We start from the raw sequence: 24,721 nt of genomic DNA on the forward strand, positions 1-24,721 counted from the left end.
CAGTAGCCTACTTCCAAGCGCCACGGATTCACCGACACAATCAGCCCTTGCTATGTCCTTGGTCTCAACCGCCTCATCCATGGGACCCATGCTCCCGCTTGTATGACCCACACATCACACGATCAAGGCAAGATTGGTCGAGCTGTACCTGCACTGAGCTTTTTGAAAAAGAAAATTGTCAAATTGTCGAATTGTGAAATTTTTGTGGTTCTTGGTATGTTGTAATCTTTGTATCAATAAAAGGCAATACATAAGGATCATTCCCCTACCTAATTCTGATTATGGGTCCGATTTCTGCTCGTGAACATGCAACAATTTATTGTATTTGATTTTGATGGTTTTTGTTAAAAATTAAAGCGCTCCATTTTTTTAAAACATCTTTAAAGCTCACTGTTGTGAAATTGCTAGCTTTAAAATTTTTTTTTGTGAAATTGTAAATTGTACAAGGATTAATAAATAAATATTAAAATCTATCCTACACTAAGGTTATTACTAAGGTTGCAAAGCCTAAGTGTTTTTATCAAAAATTAAATTGGGGTATCCATGAAAAAATTAATTAATATACAAAGAGGGAATATGTACCCACAAAAAAAAAAAACTTAATGATATTACGTAGCCCTTATTAATTAAGGAACGGTTTTTCATGTATTTTAGTTATAGAGATTACTGGATGGGTCCTAGTTTTGATTGGTTGAAAAATATGTTTTTTTTTAAAAGCACTGCGTCCCTTAAGTAAGGTATTCATCACATCATTCTTATAAGTAATAAGAATCAGAAATTAGTAACCAAGTGCAGTCCCTGAATTTAAACAGTTCACATTTTTCTGCTCGCCTCGGACGCCTGATTTTCCTTTCCGCCAAATAACGACGCCTCTTGATCAAGGTACGGCAACGTGCAGAAGGCCCGCTTAAGTTCAGCGCGTTTGTATATGTATATTTTTTGAGCTGCTATTTTAGGTAATTTCATAAAATTTTCCGTATGATGGAGAATGAGATCTGCGCAGAGTAGGAATCTGTTTTTTTTCTCTCTTGATCACAGTTTTACAGGTTCCGTAATCTGATTTGTGGTTTTGACAAGTGATATTTAGTTTTCTTTTCGAGCTTTCAGAGAAAAATCGTAGATTTCAGGTTAGATCCCACTGAAGCTATCCTTTATCATCCAGTGATTCTCATTGGTTGCAAAACAATTAGTGTACTGTGATGGCAACTCGCTTTTTGCACCATAACCCAAGTCGTTGACTCCTGGCCTTCAAGGTTTGGGATGCTTCTTAGAGGCTGACTCAGTTTTATATCAGATGCTGATGGATTCAGGAGGCATAGATCACGTCTACTTTAGCTAGCATGGATTTGTTGTTTTCATTTCTCATGCTTTGTCACTCTGATGCATGTGCCATAATTGTACAGGGTGCATATGGACCGTTGGGACCCCTGTTTGATAAAGGGACAAGGCCATTGAGTCTATAGCACAAGCAAGGATGCCCTAGGAGAGTAGGTGCATGCGTGTGATAGGAGATTAGGAGTCCCTAGGGGAGAATAGGTGCACCCATGTGATGGGAAATTTCACCAAGGATGACATACTAAGATCAAACAGAGCAGGCTTCGGACTTGAGATCTGGACAAATTTCAGTGTGGATGTTGCTGTGGCCTGCTGCATGTTCAGAGCCTATACACTGCTGGGGCTGGGAATGTCAAAAGAGCAAAAAGCACCCCCCCTCCCCGGGCCCCTGCCCCCCACGCGCTCCTCTTCTTCTTGTTGGGGTCCCCTATAGCAGGCTAACAGGGGGATCAACTGTAGGGGAAGGGGAAAAGAGAAGGAAAGGTGGGGTTGGGGCGGGGGCCGGGGGTTGTTGAATTCCTTATGAAAGGTACCTTGTTCCCCCTGTTTTTTGTTCAGCCCTGATTCTAAGCTTAGATGAGATTTGGGCCGTCATTTGGTGTGCAATTTACAAGGGGATCAGCACTTTTATTCAAGATCGACTATTAAACTGTTAGAACCCTAAACCCTAGCATGCAGCCTTCCTTGCCAAGCTCATGGAGAAAAGACTCAAAATAGTAAATGTGTTATTAGAATAGTCTAGCATGGCATTAGTTGAATGAACCACCCAATCTCTATATATCAATTAACGTCCAGACACCCTATTTGTGAACAGACAGGTTACTTTCTTAACTCATGTGGAAGACTACATGGTTCTATAAACTTAAGAGGAGCTTCATTATCTGCCAGATTTTCCTTGTCGCCCAATTTTTTGAAAAAATGACATGAAAGATGGGATCTTTCTAGTAGTTTTATTTTCTAAGCAACCTCACCTATCTTTCTAAGTTTTGTGAAAGGACCACCCTCACAGAGTCATGTCCTTTTAGTGTCTTTGGTAGCCTTGTAATAAAATCCATGGGAATATTCTCCCATCTGCCATGCGGGATCTCCAAAGGACTTAGTAGACCGCCTATCTTAAGACTGTCACATGCACTTTGCATTGTAGTGCATGGTGACAAGCTGGCTCATCATCATTAGTGCAACATTGTACAGTATTAGTTCCTTTCAGGATGATATTTGTCGTACGCCGTGACCCCATTGTAATCCTCAGTCCAGGATAAGTCATGCATGAGCCACGTAGGTCATTCTCAAGCATAGCAAGTCAGTCAGTTAGTCCATGTCACCGCTTCTCTGGTAGACGTCAAAAATGATGTCATGATTGAATACATGTGGAAGGGCTCCATGGAAGGATTGGTATCCTGGTGTGAGTTCTTGGCATGATTTATGAACTCATGGAAGGGTGGTAACCCTCGAGAGTGACTCTGGACTCATGGAAGGGTGATTACCCTGGTGAGTACTTTTTGGTCTTGTGTGGACGGCGCCTGTGAACAGGCTAGTTGGATGTCCAAGATGTAAGTTGGGAGATTTCATCCACTATGTTTGTGCACCAGCATATGTATGTGAGTTGCACATGCATGGATGACTTGTTTTTGATGCCTGGACATTGTTTGGTATTTTGCCTGTGAATGTCCACGGGCACCGGCGGGGACGCTTGGACAACCCGTGGATACGCGTGTGCACACCTGTTTGGGACTCATATGGTTTCCTTATGTGTTTTGTAGGTGGTAAGTGTGCACACTTAACCCAATTTATTCATTATTTCATGTTACTAAGGTTTATTGGGTGCAGGGTTCACATTCACTTAAAGTGTGGGCGGACACACTTATAATTTTATAAGTGAGGTCACATCAGGGTGGACTATTTTTAATGAACCAAGGTCAAATATGAAAGATGGGCACCCGGGCACTCCTAAAAAGCTCCACGAGTTGCTATTCTGGGTGTGGGAGGGTCAAAGTGGGCAAGCCCTGAGTTGTAGAGCACTCAATTGGAAATCGTGGGCTGTTAGGAGCTGTGTGGGCAGGAAAAACAGCAAGTTTACTCATATGCATGAGCTGCAGGTGGAATACATGCGAAGCACACGGGTTCCAGGGCTGGCTGGCTTCTATTTCTCTCTCTACAGGGCATGTTGACTTCATCTACAGGGCTACAGGCTGATCGATTTGGCTCCAGGAGCTTGTGCATGGCTGTTGGGACTGTTTTTCGGGCTTGGACGGAGTGAGTAGAGCCTCTACAAGAGCTGGCCGATTGTTATAAGGGCCATTATTGGCTGTTTTTACAGGTTTGCAGGAGGTACAGGTTTGCAGGAGGTTTCTCGCGAACGAAACTTGAGCAAACATGTCCCTAGACAAGTACCAAGCCTGGGGGTGTGATCTGGTGGAACTTGTGGGTGGCCAGTGAGCCAAAACCATCTCTGGTTACTATTGGGACAGCACTTTGTTAGAGGGTTGGTGACCGCTCTATCAAAGTACAGGAGTGATTGGTGATCACTTTATTGTGGTTGGTGACCGAGGGTGTTCTATAGGAGCGGTTGGTGATCGCTCAACTTTGGTTGGTGACCGAGGGTGTTGCAACAGGAGGGGTTGGTGACCGCTCGACCTTGGTTGGTGACCGAGGAGTTGCAGGTAATGTGTTTACTTATTGTTCCATAGTTGGATAAATCTGGTGTCGGTGGATGAGTGTGTACTCTCTGGGCACCCACATCTTGTATATAAAAATACTTCTGCTGGTAATAAAGATACCTCGGGGCGGGGGCGGGGGGGGGGGGGGGGGGGGGGCGCTGGCCCACCAACTTCAGTCCCTAGTGTTGTGTCATGTGCAAGTTGGTTTATGTTTGCAGGATGTATATGCTCATGTAATGTTTCACAATGATGGTAATCATGTATATGTTAGAAGTCATCTCCTGTCTATACATATACACCAGGGCCTCTGTTGTGGGTGTGCCCGCCCGTATTGGGTGTTTTCTCATTTTTCCCCACTCTCCATATTTTTTGTCCATTTTTCCCTATTTTTCCATGGTTTGGGTGGTTGCCCTATGATAGCAGGATGACCCAGTGGCTGGCCGACTGCACTAGTGTGCACGTGTTCACCTTCTGGAGCAGGCCGACTGGATTATACAGGTTGTGGACCTCTCTGATGATGGCCGACTGGATGACACCAGTCGTGAGGCAGTCGGCTGCCTTTAGCATAGGCCGACTGGGTATTTGGGGGCATATAAAATCCGGGATTCTTCTTGTGTATACAACCACTGGTTATAATCCTCCAAAATATCTAGCTTGAAGTCCAATTTCCAATCATTCCTTCATCGGTGTACCTATAACATCATTGGCAACGAGAACGCTCACCACCTACTCACTCAGGAGTCTCTTCAATAGTTCCTAGCTCATAGTACCCGGAAATATAATCACATAAGAAAAATCCAGATGGACTCTCCGTTGAAGATCAGCGAGATCAACCACCAACAAGATCCATATAAAAGAGCCATGGACTCATTTGTTGAAGACCAGCAAGGTCAATCAATCAGATCCATGCCCATGTTCGGAAAACAACTCCAACTCATTGTCCCGTTTTCTTTCTCGACGCACGCGGGGTATCCTGGGCGACCCAGAGCCGACCCAGAGCCCGAGCACCGTATGGTCAGCACCCTCTAGGTTCCTTCTCGCAGGTGACCTAGCGCTTCACTCATAGTGTCACGATTGTGACTTAGTGCATTATACAGTCTCCTCATGGTTACAGATATGGAAGAGACATGATTACAGAAGACCCCTACACTCAGAAGGTCACGACTATTCACTCTAGAGACATGCCTCTTCATCAAGAGCCACACTCCTTCAACGACTAGTCACATCCCTTCACCCTAGGGTTGCAACTCTTCACCAATGGTTGCAGCTATTCATCCAAAGGATGTGTCTCTTCGCCTAGAGTCATGACTATTGGTCATGGGATGTGTCTTTTCATTCGTGTCTCTTGGACTCCTATATAAGGAGCATGTTGTATCACAATTTGAATCAATCAACTAAACATCTGTGTTCAAGTTTACTTTCAAGTTTCAGTCTTAAATACACAGATAAGTGAATGAAATACTAAGTAATAACAGTAATCCTCACAGTGGTATCAGAGCAAAATTTTTTCCCGGGCCTACGGTTGTGAGCCTCTCACCCTCTCCGCTCTACTCCCCTACCCGGTGTTGTATGGAAGCAGAAGAAAGATGGAACCTGCATCTACGAGTATGAGGTAACCTAAACCTTCCTTCTCAATTCACATATAGAAGACACATGCACAGATGTGTCGATGGCGTACCCGGTGAGTATGCAGTGATCTCTTGCTGGTAGCCCTTCGTGAGCCTCTTCATCGGGTTGTGCCCTTTATGGGTTGTGCCCTTTCGTGTATAGGTTCGCATCCCTTCACACACACGGTGGCACCAAGGGATGGCACCTCTTCGCATGACTCCTAGAGAGTAGGGCGCCAACTCACCTTTCAGCGCATGACTCGCCCCGCCACCCACCAGCTTAAGTTGTGAAGCCGCCTTAATCTATTTAGCGACTGCTGGTGGCATCTTCAGTCGGCGATTCAGCACAGTTCGAAAAGGCGCACCCCTTCAGTCCAGCCTTTGAACAGGCGCACCTCCTCGCATCCAGTCGGCAACGTGTACAAGTCGGCGAAGCGCCACGGCGAAGCGTCAACTTTATAAAAAAAAAAAAACGCAACGCTTCAGATTAATAAACAGCCTTATGATTTAAGGCTTATACATTTAAGCCTTTTTATCCACGTGGCTTTCACCAGCCACGTGAGCAGTCGGGCGCCAGCACCCAACGGCCGCCAGCGCAAGGCCACCCGCCGCCAGCGACCAGCGTGAGGAAACCCGCCGACCAACGCAAGTTTTTTAAAAAAAAAAAAAACAAATTATAAACGAGCACATGGGGCCAGCGCAACGGATTCCTCCGCCGGCCAGCCCCTTCACTTCTCTTGCACGAAAGTTCATCTACAGTGTGCTTCTTTCCCACGCTGCCACACCAGGCTCTTCATTCCACTATGGCACACACTCCCTTTCTCAACCAGGTGTCCAATGGAACCCAACAGCGATCAGCCCGTGCCTTACATCTCGTATATAGACGAGGTCCCAGAGGCCATCTTGCCCGAAAATCCTCGCGAGACACCCACACCGGAGCCCGCCCCATTACCCGAACCTGTTGCAGAACCTGTTCCGGCTCCAGTTCATGTACCAGGTCCCCTGGACTTTTTATTATACATCAGTCACGGCCACGCCACTCAGTTCCAGGCGTGGGTGATCTGGCATATTTACCTGACGTGTCCAGCACACCATCTTGCTCATTACGAGTTTATTTTGGGACGGTACCCACACCTTGCATATTTCCTGGACGAGTGCCGTGTGGATGCAGTGAACCGGATCATCTCGCTCCAGCCCTTGGTTCGAGTATACAGCGAGCTCATTGTGCCAGATTACACTCCCTTAACCTCTACAGAGACACCTCCTCTCGACGAGGTGGAAGACTTCGAGCCTTCGGAGTTAGGCTCCGATTTCTTAGCAGAATTGGGAGACGATTCACTGTCACTCTCTCCTCCAGCAGTACCACATATTTCACCGGCTTCTCCGCGCTACTCCCTCTAGCAGATCCCTCATGGCATCTATTTCAGAGGCAGAGGGTCAGCAACAAGACGAGCAAATGCAGGCCATTACATTATTACGCGAGCAGATGGAGACACTTCAGCAGACTTTTTCGACAAGTCTCTCTACCATCAGCAGACGGCTCGACCAGTTGCAGCGGCCCCATCCAGCGCGCACACCAGCCAGTGATCCACAACTATCTCCTTCAGAGACTTCGGTAGCAGAAAATGAAGATGAACCAGATCCAACTGCCGAGGTAAACAATGCAGAACTTCAACTTCTTTATAAAATATTAACTGCTGCACAAAAAAAGAAACTCGATGTCAAACTGCCTGCCCCTTATAATGGTCGCCGCGACAAGCGCGTGCTTGACCAATGGATATTCAAAATGGAGGTATATTTGACCAATACTGATTTGGTCGAAAGCAAGAAGGTTGCTTTAGCCAGTTCCCTACTCAAGGATACAGCACTTCTATGGTGGCAACGACGTGTTGCAGATGGTAAACACACTCCTACTTGGGATAAATTCCGGCGCGCCCTCCGCAAGGCCTTTGAACCTGCCCGTGCGGACTATCATGCCCGGTCTGCTCTCCGCTGCTTGAGGCAAACAGGATCCTCAGCCGCATATATCACAGAGTTCCAACGTCTAACTCTGGAAATTGAGAGCCTCAGCCCCGCTGACAAGCTACACAGCTTCATCGATGGGCTTGAACCCACTTTACAGGAAGATGTGCAGAAGTTTCACCCTCTCACCATAGATGCTGCTATTGCCTACGTAGAGCGCCTTGGAGATTTACGACGACAACCCAGGACATCCTTCTTTGGCAATCGGTCCTCAAACAGTACTCGTTTCTCCCAGCCCAATCGCAGAGGAAATTTTTCTCAACCTGGGTCTCAATATTCCCAATCCTCTGGTCAGCAATCTACTCGGCAACAGCCCTTTCGGCCTAGATTTTCAGGTCAGGTAGCAGCTTCCCAAACAGGATCCTCTTCCAACAACAACAATCGGAATCGAGGACGCAAATGGCAAAGCCGCCGACCCAACAATCGCCGCAATTTTCGCCGCGATACTTCAGCAGGTCAGCAAACCTCTACATCGGCACCTTCTACCTCTCAAACCAACCCTCCAGGTCTTTGCACAATTTGCCATGGACCACACAGGTGGTATGAGTGCCCAAAGCGTAATTCTCGCCAGAATTCCAACATGGAATGTTTCCCAGAAGGTGAACCTGGACATCATCATCCTTCTACGCCAGAAAAAGGCAAGCAGGTGGTTCATGCAGTGCGAGTTTCTAAAGTTGTCAGTGCTTTAATGCTGAATGCCCACAACCATACTTCAGTGCCTGTTAACCTCTCCAATCAAGTTTTGAGTTTATTGGGATTTATTGGCCAGCATCCTATCAATGTTCTTGTTGATAGTGGATGCTCGACTAATTTTGTGGGAACTACTCTCGTCAGCAAGTTACGATTACCTACTCAACAGAGTGCGGAAGTTTTCCAAGTGGAACTTGCAGATGGTTCTTTCTTGCATTGCAGCAAACGGATTCAGCAGTTGCATTTTCAGATTCAGGACTATCAGGATCAGTTAAATTTCTCTATTATGCCTTTGTCGCACTATGACATGATCCTTGGACAGTCTTGGTTATATGAGTATGATCCTTTGATCAGCTTTCGAGATCATTCCATTCGACTTTATCATAATCATCAAGAAATGGAATTACGAGGTCTGTTTAATTCTAAGCCGATTACTGTGGTCTCTGCTATGCAAGTCAAACGCTTAGTGCGTAAACGCGACAGCACTTCTGCCTTAGTTATGTTGCGAGAAGCATAAGACAATACAGTTGACCAATCGGAATCCTCGCCATCAGATATTTCTTATTTACAGCAACCCTTCTTTCAACCTTATAAGGATTTATTTCCTGACGAGCTGCCAACGACATTGCCCCCTCGACGTTCTGTAGATCATACGATTGATCTAATCCCTGGACAACCACCGCCGATTCGAGCTCCTTATCGAGTTTCTTATTCAGAATCTCAAGAAATTCAGAGACAATTGGCAGAGTTGTTGGATAAAGGTCATATACGTCCAAGCAAAAGTCCTTTTGGTGCTCCAGTTTTATTGGTTAAGAAGAAGGATGGATCTATGCGACTTTGCATTGATTATCGTGCCCTTAATAAGCAGACAATCAAGAATAAGTTTCCCTTGCCTCGCATCGATGAGCTCTTTGATCAGTTGCTTGGTGCAAAGGTATTTTCGAAGATTGATCTGAAGTCAGGCTATCATCAAATCAGGATTCGAATTGGAGATGAGTATAAGACAGCTTTCCGAACCAAGTATGGACATTATGAATTTTTGGTCATTCCTTTTGGGTTAACCAATGCCCCAGCTACTTTCATGACTTTGATGAATGACATCTTTGGTCCTTATTTGGATAAGTTTGTCATCGTTTATCTGGATGACATTTTGGTCTTCAGTAAGACTTTAGCAGATCACAAGAAGCATTTGCAGATTGTCTTCGACGTACTCCGTACAAATGTCTTGTACATCAACAAGAAGAAGAGTCAGTTTTTCAAAGATCATGTGGAATATCTTGGACATATCATCTCTGGACGTGGTATTGCAGTTGATCCTAAGAAGATAAAGGTCATTGTTGATTGGCCTTTGCCACTTACAATTTCAGATGTGCGATCTTTCTTGGGATTAGCAAATTTTTACCACACCAAGGTTCACAAGTTCTCAGATATTGCTGCTCCTTTGACGGCCCTTACAAAGTTAGATAAATTGCAATGGTCACTTGAAGCAGAAAAGTCCTTTAATGATCTTAAGCACGCGTTGACAACCACGCCTGTTTTGGCTATTGCGGATCCAACTCAACCGTTTGACGTCATGACTGATGCTTCGGATAGAGCATCTGGAGGCGTTCTTATGCAGAATGATCGTGTTATTGCTTTTGATAGTCATAAATTTTCGGCTATTCAAATGCGATATCCCGTCTATGACAAGGAATTTTTGGCAATTGTTCATGCTTATAGAACGTGGAAGCATTATCTTCTTGGTGCAGATTCAGTGGTTAAGACAGATCATCAGTCTTTGACTTACATCTTTACTCAGCCAGTGATGAATCCTCGTCAAGGACGATGGGTTGAATTTTTGGCAAATTTTCACATGGCGATACTCTATGTTCCTGGATTACAGAATGTAGTAGCAGATGCTTTGAGCCGCATGCCTCGAGCTACAAACTTTGCTATCTCAAATGTGCAGATGGAGATTCCTGCGTGTTTTAAGCATGAGTATTTGACAGATAGAGACTTTGGAGATGTCTTTCGAGCTCTCAAATCTCTTCATCCTACTGTTGCAGAAATGAATATGTTTGCCGCATATACAATTACAGATGATTTACTTTATTACTTAGATCGCATTTGTGTTCCTCACAATGCATCTTTGCGGAAACTCCTTATTCAAGAGCATCATGAAGTACCCTTTGCAGCTCATCCTGGAATTAACAAGACATATCGTCTGTTATCAGCAACATACTTTTGGCCTCAGATGCAACAGGATGTTATTAAGTATGTTAAAGCTTGTCACTCTTGTCAGATTATGAAAGCTTCACGACAACTTCCTCAAGGATTGCTTCAGCCTTTGCCAGTCCCTCAGGAAAGATGGGAAAGCATAAGCATGGATTTCATCACTACTTTGCTGCGTTCGCAGAAAGGCAATGCTCAAATTTTAGTAGTGGTTGATCGGTTTTCCAAAATGGCACATTTTATTCCTTGCAAGAAGACAGTTTCTGCTCCAGATCTTGCAGCGTTGTTCGTACAGCATATTTTCAGAATCCATGGATTGCCAAGATCTATTGTTTCTGACAGAGATCCGAAGTTTACTGGACATTTTTGGACTTCCTTATTTAAATCCCTTGGTACGAATCTCTTGTTCAGTTCTGCCTATCATCCTCAGACAGATGGACAGACAGAAAGGGTAAATCAAATTTTGGAAGAAATGCTTAGACATTATATTCAGACAAGATTAGCTTCTTGGGAAGAATATTTGCCTCTTGTGGAGTTTGCTTACAATAATTCTCCACATTCAGTCACTGAAATGACTCCTTTTCAAGCAGCATATGGTCACACTCCGCTTGTGCCTACAAACTTTGTTCTTCAACATAAGGTGGCATTAGCAGATCAGTTGATTCAAGAAATGCAAGATATTCTTGTGCAAGTTCGAGACAGACTGATTCATGTTCAGCAGAAGTATCAGAAGTATGCGAATAAGCACAGAAGGCATACTGAGTTTCAAGAAGGTGACTTGGTTTTGCTTTATGTTGCACCGCATCGATATAAGACAGTAAAGTCAGTCTTTCCGAAGTTGCGACCGCGTTTCTATGGTCCATTTAAAGTTATAAAGAAGATTTCAGTTGTCAGTTATATAAGTTGAATCTTCCACCATCTTGGGGAAAAATTCATCCGACCTTTCACATCTCTTGGCTCAAGGAATATATACAAGGAGATTCATCTATTCCAGAGTTATCTTCTTATGTTCCTGAGATTGAAGATGATCATATTATTCTTGTTCCTGAGAAGATTCTTGACGTTCGTCAGAAAGAAACAAGACAGAAGATTACTACAGAATTTCTTGTTAAGTGGATGGACTTGGATGAGTCAGATTCTACTTGGCAGACAGATGAAGAAATGCAACAATATCCTCAACTCCTCCAAGAATTCTTTGGCAGACGACCGACTCTCATTTAATCACATGGGTTTTATTTTAAATGGGAGGGAATGTCACGATTGTGACTTAGTGCATTATACAGTCTCCTCATGGTTACAGATATGGAAGAGACATGATTACAGAAGACCCCTACACTCAGAAGGTCACGACTATTCACTCTAGAGACATGCCTCTTCATCAAGAGCCACACTCCTTCAACGACTAGTCACATCCCTTCACCCTAGGGTTGCAACTCTTCACCAATGGTTGCAGCTATTCATCCAAAGGATGTGTCTCTTCGCCTAGAGTCATGACTATTGGTCATGGGATGTGTCTTTTCATTCGTGTCTCTTGGACTCCTATATAAGGAGCATGTTGTATCACAATTTGAATCAATCAACTAAACATCTGTGTTCAAGTTTACTTTCAAGTTTCAGTCTTAAATACACAGATAAGTGAATGAAATACTAAGTAATAACAGTAATCCTTACACATAGGCCGCTTCCTTGCTCCCTCATCCACCATACCGGAAGCTCACCATTTTAATCGAACCGAGGTTTGTCAAGACCTCGGTCGATCTTGCCACGCGAGATGTTCTTCATTGACTCTCTATCAGCTGTTACAACCTTTTCACTTAGGTCCTCACGACCTTAATCGACAAGATAGTCAAAATGCTTCCCAGCATTCTGGACATATAATAGTCTTTAAAAAATAGATTTCATATACAAATACAGTTCTAAAGAAAATTCTCATCTTTCCTCATCATTCCACATCCTTTCATATTATTTCTCATCATATCTCATCATTCCACTTCCTTTCACATTATTCCTCATCATTTCTCATCTTTTCACATTTTTCTACATCAATCCATCACATCACATCAATCCATCACATCACATCACATTATTCCTACATCAACTCACATCACATCAATCCATCACATCACATCACATCATTTCTACATCATCATTTCTCATCTTTCCATATTTTTCTACATCAATCCATCACATCACATCACATCATTCCTACATTAACTCACATCTAATCACATCATTTGCACATCAACTCACATCTAATCGCATCATTTCCACATCAACTCACATCCAATCACATCATCCCACATCAATTCACATCCAATCACATCATTTCTATATCAACTCACATCCAATCACATCATCCCACATCAATTCACATCCAATCACATCATTTCTACATCAATTCACATCCAATCACATCATTTCTACATCAACTCACATCCAATCAGATTATTTCACGTCCATTCACATCCATTCATGTTCATTCATATCATCCATTCACATCCATCTATATCTATTCCGATCCATTCACATCACATCACATCCATTCACATCTATCCACATCACATCACATCCATTTACATCCATTCCGATCCATTCACATCACATCACATCCATTCACATCTATCCACATCACATCCATTCACATCTATCCACATCACATCACATCACATCCATTTACATTCATTCTCATCCATTCACATCACATTCATTCTCATCCATTCATAACCATTCAGATCATAACATATCTATTCACATGCATTCACATCTATCCATATTACATCACATCTATTTACATCTATTTATATTCATTCACATCCACTCACATCCATTCCCATCTCAATTTGAAAGTACAGTTACTCTACTTTCGATACTGACGGAACTTTTCTAAGTCTCTACCAATTACTTGGCTTAGTTAAAGGCAACTTTTTTCGATTCCATTAAATCTAAATTTCTGTTGACTTTTTGGATCTTTGATCCTCTCAGGGATTTCAGATTCCGTTTCCAGGGAATTTAGGAATAAATCAGTCATACGTTCATTCAAGTAGCGTGTTTTTGGTCTTTTCTTGGGAAGGTCTTTTCTCGTTGAGAAAGTACTCTAAGATTCTATTTTCCGAGAATCTAGACATGTACGTCAATTTCCAAAAGTTCAATGTATTCAATTTCCTTTTTTTGATTAAGAATTATCCAAGTTTTCTCGATGAATATTTTCACATTCTTTCTCAAATTTCTCAAAACAAGATATACTCAATATTCTTCTTTTTGAATAAAAGATTCATGGGATTTACAAAATCAATTATACCCATATTTGCTAATTCATTTATCTAAATGAATCATTTTCATAATTCTCACGATTCTAGAAAATTTGTGTATACCCATCTTTATTTTTTTGACAATTGAATAATGCTTAAGACTCCTCTTTTTGCATAAAATTTATTTCGCATAAATTTATTCCCATAAAATGATAATACTCATAATTTCACTTTTGATAAAAATACTATTTTGAAATATATTAAAAATTTCTCTTTTAACATTTAAAATGTTTGAATCTAGAATATCATGAGGATTCCTCTTTTTGCATCTAAATCTTTATGCATGAAAATAAATATATCAAAAATTCATCTTTTCTCTTAATTTAATAATTATGCATAAATACTAAAAGTATTTTTCATAAATATGATAAAAATAATTCTTTTAGCATAAAATATCTAAACCTAGAATATGATAGAAATTTCTCTTTTTGCATTTATTAAGAAAATAAGATTTATCTCTTTTCTAAAATTTTTTGTCAGAGCTTCGCTGTAATTACTAAAATTGTTCAACTTTCTAAATTGAATTAAAAACTTGTAATGAAAATACGATAGAAACTCCTCTTTTGGACTAAAATTAATTTATGTCTACTTAGCATAATTATAACCATAATTATAAGCTTAATTATGATTAATTTTTTTGATTAAACTAAAATAATCATTTCTCATTCTTGAAAATGTTAGCATAATCCTCTTTCAATTTAGGATGAATTAATATGATTTTTTCATATTATAAACAAGTTTAAAAGAATTAATCATCCTTTTTGCTAGATTAAAAATCATAAAATTAACTATTCTCTTTCTCTAGCTTGTCAAGCTTAGAGTTTGACTTAAGATAAAGAGAATATCAATTAGAATCATCCTTCTACCAAGGATTTAGCCATAAAGATGAACAGCAAGATCTGCTAATGAAGATGCTGCAGCAACATGGGTTGAGGTAGATGCAGGGGGGGCTGAGGTAGGCGCAGCGGAAGCGTGGTGGGCCCATAACCAGGAGGGGAGAAGCAGCTCCACGAAAACGAGCTGTATGAGCCTGAACACATACAGGAGTCCGCAGCAGCTACTGGAAAACAGGCCGGAACAGGGCGAACAACAAGAAAATGGGCGGACAGAAAGTTCAGGCCGGCGGGCCTGTTCAGAATGTGAATAGGCTGGTCCTAAAAGCTGAGCGCAGCTAGGGAGATGGTGGCCTGAAGATATGGCGGGCAACACAGGGCTGCGCTGAATTGAGTGGGACAGCTTGGAGAGAATGGCGAAAGCTCAGAGGAAAAACAGGGAAACCCTAAAACCATGGCTCTGATAGCATGTAGAAAATATGAAAGCAAGAGCAGACTAGAAATGAAACAAGAACAAAAATGAAAGACAAAGAGTTACCTTGAGATGAGTGTAGACAAGACACAAGATTGATTGATTATTGATGTGACACCTACAATTTATAGGTGAGAAGTACAAGATTGAGTAGACTCACTTATGGGATAAATGTAGAGGTACCACATGGCACTAGACTCAAGACACAAAGACTCAACTGAAACTAGACTAGAGAAATAGTACACCTAGTGTGCACTTATTTCCAACATAGGTCCTGTCTCAATACTTTGTTCCTCTCACTATGAGAGAGACAGATATGTGGTGCATCCCTGTCATACTGGAATGGTGGTAGATGATCCATGTCTAGGCCATGTTGTGAGAACCAATGTGTGACCTGTGCATACCATGATCCTCTGTCTCCTACCTCAGCCAGCTGTCTAGATGCCTCAAAAGCTTTGTATGACAATCTGTCCTGTGACATCTCTCTGAATGTGTCTAGCAAGCATATAGTCTGGAAATATGGCCTCTACCATCATAGGAGGCGCAGCAAACTCTGCTCGGATAATGTCATGAGGTACTGACGGTTTGCTGCGTATCATGCGTGCCATCATGAGGGCCTGTGGTCTCTCTATCTGTGTCCACCAATGGGTAGCAAGGCCTGGCGCCCATACCGCTGCTCCATACATCAGTGCCGGTGTGACTAATGTGTCAAATAGCCACCCCTTCGTCCAGGGCTCCTGAAAAATGCGCCTGGTGGCACTATCTCTCTACCATAGCCAATGCTGCATATCCTCGTGTCAATCTAGCTCTGGCTGTTGAACCCATGGTGAAGCGTGTGGGTGCTGCAGAGAAGGTAATCCCTAGGTACACGTATGATGTCACCACCTCCGCCTGGCGTCCTGCGAGAGTGAATGCCAGTTGACTCCTGCCCTGTCTCGATGTATGAAAGACCATAACCTTGATTTTTCCAAGGTTCATAGTAAGACCCCTCTGTGTGCAGAAATCATCGAGTGCATGTAGATGCTGCTGTAGACCTCCTGGAGACTCAGACACTAATACAATATCATCAGCATAAAGCATAATATGTATTGAGGTTCCTGCCAGATCAACTCCATCTCCGCCTCCCCGTGTAATGAAGTCAGCCACCTCATCAATGTATAACCCAAATAGCATGGGGGAAAGTGGGCATCCTTGCTTCACACCAATGGTGCTAGCAATAGTCTCGGACATACCTCCTGGGCATCTGACTCTCCCAAAAACCTGCTGATATAATGCATAGATGCCCCATGTCATATCTGCTAGTATGCCAAGAGACTGCAGGTGCTGAGAGAGCCTCTCTCGTGGTACTGTGTCAAATGCCTTGCTGAGAGAGCCTCTCTCGTGGTACTGTGTCAAATGCCTTGCGAAAATCCACAAAGCAGCAATAGAGCTTTCTCTTCCTCACTCTGGCTTGATCAATCATACATCTCAAAGTGAATACATGGTCAGTGGTAGAGAAAGCTCTCGTGAAGCCTGCCTGCCCTGATGAGCATAAACCTGCTCGCTCAGCATATAAGCTAAGCTCTTGCTCCAACACTGCACCATAGAGTTTGGCCAATACGTTGTCGTGACGTGGATGGTTTCGCTGGGAAAGCGCGGGACTTTTGGCTGTGAGAGTAGCTTCCAAAATCCCAGGAAGGAAACAGAATAGATAGCTCCTCAAGGAGCATAAGACATCACCATTTTTGTTGACATGTACAAGTGCCAATTCACTTCAATTCTCGAAGGTTTGAAATTAGTATCATTCTCCCTTTCTCTTCCTTGGTTACAAGTTCATCATCACACATGCACTCCCAAAATCACACACACAATTACCATCATAATCATAACACACATACTAGCAGAGAACAACCGAGCTCCGGATCAAGAAGTAGAAATCAGCTCAACAACAAATGCACAGCCTATTGGAGCATACCCCAAAGAAACACCAACATACTAGATACTGGTAGCTCGAGGCTGGTCATGAGCACCATAGCACGATTGGGAAGGCCGCGACTCCTGGATCTTAATGCTTCAATCACAATTAATATTTCGAGGATGCTTGAGCTCTTTGTACACTCTCTGCACTTGTAGACGACCACCGCCTGCTACAATCGTGTTTGACTCCAGTGTCCTTTTTACAATACCGAGTACGTCATGCAGTGAGCGTTCCATCTCATCCAGCAAATAGTCATTAGCACCGCGAAGGATATTCCAAATAGACAGACAAAGCAGCCTCCACAGCACCACCGCCTCTCCCCCCCCCCCCCCCCCCGCAGTATTACCAGCCCCCTCCCGGCGACTTTCACGTGCCCAGTGGCCGCTTCCTTTCCTGCACCCCCCCCCCCCCCCGGCTCTTCAAAAACCAGGTCGCCCGCTTGTCTTTCACGCCTACTTGCTTCACCCCACAGCCCTCCAAGAACCAGGTCGCAACCTCCTTTTTACCAGCCTTGCGCCTCTGGTTGTCAACCTCGCTTCTCACCAGCCCGGTCCTTCCTCGCCTCTGCACTCTGCCTTGTAGACGACCCCCCCTTCTCACAAAACCGCCGGATCTCTGCCGAATCCCCCCCCACGATGCCTAGCACAAGGCGGCCACTTTTTCTTCTTCGCTAGCTCCCTCGCCAACTTCTAGAGCTCTGCGCTGGCAGCAAAAAAGGCTTCCCATGTGGCCATTCTCAAGTTGGCCACTTGTATTTTTATTATTATTATTTTTTTATTATTTTTAAAGCTCAATGATGGCCACACTAAGAGGGCTGGCTGCTCCTTTTACTTCGGGTTAACACGCGGCGCCCATAAGTGCCAGAGCTTCATAGCAGACTCCACACTCCATGCCAGACCGCTTTTCTCATTCGCTGCAGCCAGCGCCAACTTTGCTTTAAACCCAATTTGGCATCCTTTATTCACGACCTCGCCATCTTTGGCAAAAGCATGTAATCATGACCACGACCATTATATACCATAAAAGTTTTCTGCCTCGAATAAGTGTTAATATCAACTCAATCATGATAGGCACGGCTTATGAGCATTTCACCATTTCAAAGACCAATAAAAGCAGTTAAACCCACAAGCATCCAAACCTATGTACAAAGGCACAGGGACTTCTGCTAGCCCCTAAGGTTCACCATAAGCATAAAAACTCCACGATTCACACCACACTCATGTACTGAGGCTTCGAGACCTGGCTCAGCTTCAGCTCGTCTTATTGAACCTCATTTACAATATGAACATACGTACATGGGCATCATATAATGACTCAAGTCATGGCACTTAATCCCATGCATCTGAATTTGTATTTAATGGCCTCACATGCATGGTTTCACACCATAGACGTGCCATGGCACGACATCCACCCCCTCTAAACCTGCACATCCTCTGGTATGTGCCAAATCATCATCAAGATCCACATATATCTGGATGTCGTTTTTATCTTCTACATTATCAGGAAGATCATCCTCTTCCTCTTCAACCATATCCACACTATCACTGTCAAGCCTCTCATCTTGAGTCTCCTGTGAATCAAAAGGATCACTGTCATGCTTTCTTTTAAACATCTTGATTCTTTTGCCTGCCACAAGATTCTTTATCTTTGTTCCATCAAGCTCACACAGGGTATACGTGGCATTTCCATGCACATGCTTGACAATGTAAGGGCCAAACCATCTTTTTGCAAACTTTCTTTGAACAGTGAACTGGTTGTCAAGGCTACTATCATACATTAGGACCCAATCACCTTCTTCAATAGGTTTTGGCCGGAGTCTGTGTCTTCTATCAAATCTTTCTTTATTTTTCAACCTTGCATCTTTCAAACGAGCTTTAGCAAGCTCTACATCTTCAGGCCTCCTCTCCAGCTGCCTTATTCGCAATGCAAGGAGGTCTTCCCTGTTCAATCCTTCCACCCAGGGCAATACATTCCAAGTTGGAACTACTTCTTCAACTGGCATTACTGGCTTCTGTCCATACATTAATTCTGCAGGCATGTATCCTGTCACTGAGCTATGAGTTGTACGGTCAGCCCACAAAGCATATGGTAGCAGCCTTGGCCACTCTCGCATTCTTTCTCTGCATGCCTTAGCCAAAGCTTTAATGATTGGAGGATGTCCTCGCTCACTTTTACCATTGCCCTCAGGGTTGTAAGCACATGTTAGGGACAGTTTGATGCCAATTCTAGAGAAGAATTCCCTTGCTTCTTCAACATCTAGCTCACCCCTATCAGTTGTTATTTTCCCAACACAACCATACCGGCAAATCACATCTTCCAAGAGAAATTTGCATACTGTTTCCGTACTCTTTGTTCTAAGAGCACGCCCCTCTACCTGATTTGTCAAATCTTCTCTTGCAAGTGCTATGTACCGCATCTGCCAAATTCCCAAAGGCATTGTAACTAGATCCACTATCCATTTGTAGTGCATGGCAGGTGGGTAGGTTGGTTGCAAGCCATCACGATGCCGCACATTTGAGTACATTTGACATACCATGCATGTTTCCACATATTGGGAAATATCCTTGTACATTCCTTTCCACCAATATCTTTCCTTTATTTTGGTAAAGGTGGCCCACACACTTCGATGTCCAGCCCAAAGACTCTCATGGAATTCTTTCATGAGCTTCCCTTGAGTCTCTTTATCACATATGACTCTCTGTGTGGCATAGCATTCCTCTGCTTAGGATGCTTCCACAGGTACCCATCCTTTAGAAAATACCCATATGCTTTTCTGCGGATCCTCTTAAATTCTGAGTCAGACCAATTTTCCTGTCTTGTCAGAGTACTCAAGTATTGACCAATAAGCAACCAATCTCCTTCATACATTTCCTCAGTAAAAGACTCAAGTGCATTTGATAGGCAAGTATGGTCCCCTTTTGCATATGCAATAGTGTAGAACTTTGTACCTACATCATCAATGTCATTAATCATCCCTTCTTCATCTTCATACCTGGCTCTTGATAGCATATCTGCAACTTGGTTGTCTTTTCCTGCAATATGCTCAAACTCAGGATTTAGTGACTTGATATAGGCAATCCACCTAAGCATAGCGATATCTGGAGTGGTGCAGCTTACAATCATCCCAAGGAGTGGCAAGCAATCAGTTTCCACAAGTACAAATGCCCCAATAAGATATTCTTTTTCACATTTTAGAGCAGTGACTATTCCCCATAACTCTCTCTTGATCTGCGGATATTTTCGTTGTCGAATGCTTAATACCTTTGCTCCAAATCTGATTACATACCTGTGATCATCCTCATCATTTTGCCCTACTGCCCATCCTATCCCAGTAGGACTAGTATCAACTGTAACAATCACAGGCCTGCCACACTCATAATCTGCCTTCCTTAGAGTAGGTGATGATTGAAGCAGATATTTCAGCTTCCGCATAGCTTTAATATGTGCTGCACTCCACAAAAATTTTTGATTTTTCCTCAAAAGTTGATAAAGAGGATCTGCTACATGTGCATAATGCGGGATCCATATCATGCACCAAGAAATCTCCTCAGCTCTGTAACATTAATGCATATCTCTTTCATTCTTTGTATTGCATCTATCTTGGCTGGACAAGGTCGACGTCCACTAGTACTACAAAGATGTCCCACTATTAGCACTTCACCAACCCCAAACACTGATTTCAGTCCAGATAAAGTAAGATTCACCTCTTCAAGCTTGGATAGAATCATATCACAATCCTTTATATGATTTGCCACAAACTTGCGGCACCCCTTTGAATCCAAATCCCCATCTTTGTCTTTCTCATCACAGCCTTTTATTGGCACATCATCCAGAAAAGGCATAGTTATTTGTGGTATGAAGTCTCGCAAGACTTTATTCATTCCATTCATCATATGCGCCACTGAGTTGGTGGGGCTCCCTGTGGTAAGGTACACATCCTTACCAATCCCAAAGGAGTTTTCATTGTGGTCAAGTCCCTGCTTTGTATGTCCAGCTGGAACTGATCATATCCCGAATACAGATCACCCATAGAGTATATAGCTTTCCCTGCAAATGCTTCTGCAAACTCATCCACAATCGGACCTGCTCCCACATTCCTGATTGTGACTTTGTTTACAGGTTGCATGTCTTGAATGAAGCGCAATGCTCCATTTTTCTTTGGCACGGTAAACCATCTGTTGGAGTATGGAGCACATGATGGCTCCAAAATTCCCATCCTGATCTTTTCTTTTAGTAATTCCATCAGCTTTGGCAAGAGAGCCTTTGGTACTGGAATCGGCCGCAGGTTCCAGGGCACATGTGGAATAGTGAAGATCACCATCGGCGCTGTTACACTTGGATCAACACAGCCTATCTCATGCGGCTGAAAAGCAAAGGCTTTCCCATGTTTTACAAGCATCTCCTCAAAGCATTCCTTTTCAACTGGCAACAGAAAATCCTTTTCACCAATCTTCAGCTCTTTTAGGGTTTCCTGTGTAAACTTATGCCCAATTTTCTTCGGATCTCTGAGATTCGGTTGCATAGAGGCTTCATCTATCTTCTCCTTGCTTTCTGGTGGCAGGGGCAAGGCAACTGGTTTCACCTTCTTTGCAACCGTTTTATACTTTGTATCAACTCGAGCATCTGTCCCACAATACATACCTTTGCATTCCACTTCTTCAAATTCCTTGATTACATCATACATACCCACTTCTTCAAATTCCTTGATTACATCATACATACCCACAGACGATACTTTCACCATCTCATTCCCACCCTGCAAGCATGAACTTCCCATGACACAAAGCTCATCCATAGTATCCACAAATGACACCTCATCAAGGACACCTGATATAAACTCATCCTTCTCCAAAAGACCACACTGTTCAAAACCTTTTTGTACATTCTGTACATATTGACGCATACCACGCTTCAAATCCTTGCTTTTTACAAAGACCAGTGACCCATAGCTAGAAAATCCCTGAAAATTTGCTGAAAAGTTATTTACATTGATTGAGTCCTGCGAGAACTCATTTTCCCTTGTACCATTGGAATCCCGCTTTACAATGGCACCTGGCCAAAATCCCTCATCTCCCTATAATTCGTGAATTCTCTGTTTATCTTTGGGAGTGACTGTGCTCGAAGAGACTGACGGTTCCTTTCATGGTTAATACAAACTGTCAAGAACTGAACAGCTTTCTTGCCATCTTTACTCCTTATTCTTGCATATGCCGAGCCATCATCCAAAACCTTTGTTTCCATCCTCACAGCTGTAATGTAGGGTTGCCCAAGGATGAGGGGATACGATGACATCTCCTGAACAAAGAAGTTCTGATCATCTTTCACATCCCCTATAGTTATCCTTACATTTGGACAGGCTGCATAGAGCTCTCCAGATGAGTTATTTGCTGCTTTAATCATCCACCCATGATCTACATCCATTGGCCACTTACATTTGTTGTAGAGATTTTTAGCCATAAGATTTATTTCAGACCCATGATCAATTAGAGCAACATACGGCTCTTCCAAGTCACCTATCTTGACAAGGGTTTCTATGGTTGCTCTTGCTCAATGGCTCCTGGAATAATGACTCTTTGTAAGAACTTCTTTTTCATCATCCTCATCCACAAAGCGCACTTGTCGTGCCCCTTCAGCAGAGTGATTACATTCCACCACATTCTCTCTCTTCCTTTTGTTGTACCTGTACTCCATGAGTCTTGGAAGTGCTTGCCTCCCCTTGTGATGGAATAGATTCAATTATGGACTGCCTTTTCCTTCGTATAATATCAATTATCTCATCATGGAATTCTTTCTTTGCAATCCCCAAGACTTCCCCTAGTGTAAATTCCACCCTACTGTTTAGAATCCTCTCTTCAAGCACCTTTTTGAGGTCTGTTGCGGCTTCAATATCAGATTGAAGCTTGTAGAGTGGACTTTTCCCTTTACCCTTCTCCTTCTCATGCTTCATTTTTGCTGGCACTTCTTCCATTGATACTTCCTGTGGAGGTCTGCTATGCGGTGGAGGCATATGTGATGGCCCAGGATCCTTCTTTTCACTACCACGAGTGACCCTTTTTGATGGCCCTCCTTCCTCATTTTCCCTCTTACGCTTTTCCTCTACCTGTGCCTCATTATTTTGGCATTTTGCAATGTAGGCATGAACAGATAAAGAATCCACAGGCTCTTCCCAGCCAGTCTCAAGACGTATACAGTCACCTGCCTCATGCAAAGCCTGCTTAGACACCTTCTTTGACGCAATTAGTTCCATTGTTGATGGCCAAAAATCTTCATTCTCATAATCTTCATCATTCTCAGATTCTTGCTTTGATTGACCAGCCTTTAACCCATAGGTTGCTGCCTCAACCATAGAGATGGCATGGCTAGCAGCCATATCCTCAACCAGCTTTTTCATCCCTCCTTTCCCAAAGTTTGTGCTTAATGGAAGACCAGTCTCTGTAAGGTGGATTTTCCCATCTTTGAAAAACACAAGTTGATTTCTGAGGGCTTCCTTATAGCTAGCACAGTCTTTCTTTGCATGTTCTGGGTCATCACACCATATACATCTGAATGTAAACCCTTCTTTGCTTTGAGGCCTTTGCATAGAAGCCTGCCCTAATGGTAGCCCTTTTTCTTCAATCCTGGACATCTTCAATTTTAGGTCTCGCATGCCCTTAATAAGCTCTTCCATCGGCCCTTCTACCTTTGGAATTGCAGCAGCTGGTTTTGGTAGATTCTCAGGGGTAACAGCAGTTATAGGAGTTGCCGAGCTCATCACCATTTTATCCCTCCTTCGCTGCCGCTTTGCTAGCATGGTGACCGCATCCTCGACATCATTCCAATCACTCTTTAGTCCCTGCTCTGTATCCTTATCCTCAAGGAGAATTTCCAGTTTTTCTTGGAGATCTTTCCCAGCTGCTTGTAAGAAGAGCTCTGTTTTTTCCCTGTCCAAGGTTGTGCGCTCAATCCTTTGATAGCTGGGCATAGCGCTTCTCAAACTCTCTTAGCAACTTTGTGTGGCAGAAATTCCCATTTTGGGTTTTGTGACCCATTCCAAGAAAGTTCGTTTGGTCACCCGCTCGGAATCCTCCATGAAATATTCATCCTTTAAAGCAAGCTTGAACTCCTCCCAATTTCTGCCACCATGTGCTGTCTGTAATCCTCTTATGCGCTCTCTTATTTCAGGAACACATACCAGCTCAAAGCTTCGAACCATATCCTCTTCAGTCACCCTGTTTAGCTCCATTTCCTTTGTGTAATTGCGCAGGCACTTTGTGATATCCTTACCATCAAATTGATCCACCTTTTTCACAATTGACTGCAGTGCTTTGGTCGTGGAAATTTGTCCCCTCTCAGCAGCTTGCTGCTGTTGCATATACATAGTAAACATCTGAAACATTTGCATAACTCCGGGGTCAAAATGAACCCCCTGACCCTCAGGATTCTCAGCCATAGCTTCCCTGTGTATTTCACCACACTCTCACCCCAGCAGTTTCACGTCGGGTTCACCAAAAAGCTATCGTGACGTGGACGGTTTCGCTGGGAAAGCGCGGGACTTTTGGCTGTGAGAGTAGCTTCCAAAATCCCAGGAAGGAAACATAATAGATAGCTCCTCAAGGAGCATAAGACATCACCATTTTTGTTGACATGTAC

The 24,721-nt window shown here is 43.2% G+C and overlaps 1 long non-coding RNA gene across 1 annotated transcript in view; it reads left to right on the forward strand.

Annotated features, from left to right (window-relative positions):
• The first annotated feature begins 760 nt into the window (after positions 1-760).
• The window catches only part of LOC147622885 (uncharacterized), a 94,188-nt gene continuing 70,227 nt past the window's right edge, over positions 761-24,721 (forward strand). The window contains exon 1 of the long non-coding RNA XR_015269548.1: positions 761-882. This is a non-coding gene — a long non-coding RNA (uncharacterized LOC147622885). The remainder of the gene's footprint in view (positions 883-24,721) is intronic.

The sequence above is a fragment of the Cibotium barometz genome, chromosome 28 (assembly GCF_041138505.1).
Source record: "Cibotium barometz isolate CiBa-2024 chromosome 28, ASM4113850v1, whole genome shotgun sequence".
Taxonomy (NCBI): domain Eukaryota; kingdom Viridiplantae; phylum Streptophyta; class Polypodiopsida; order Cyatheales; family Cibotiaceae; genus Cibotium; species Cibotium barometz.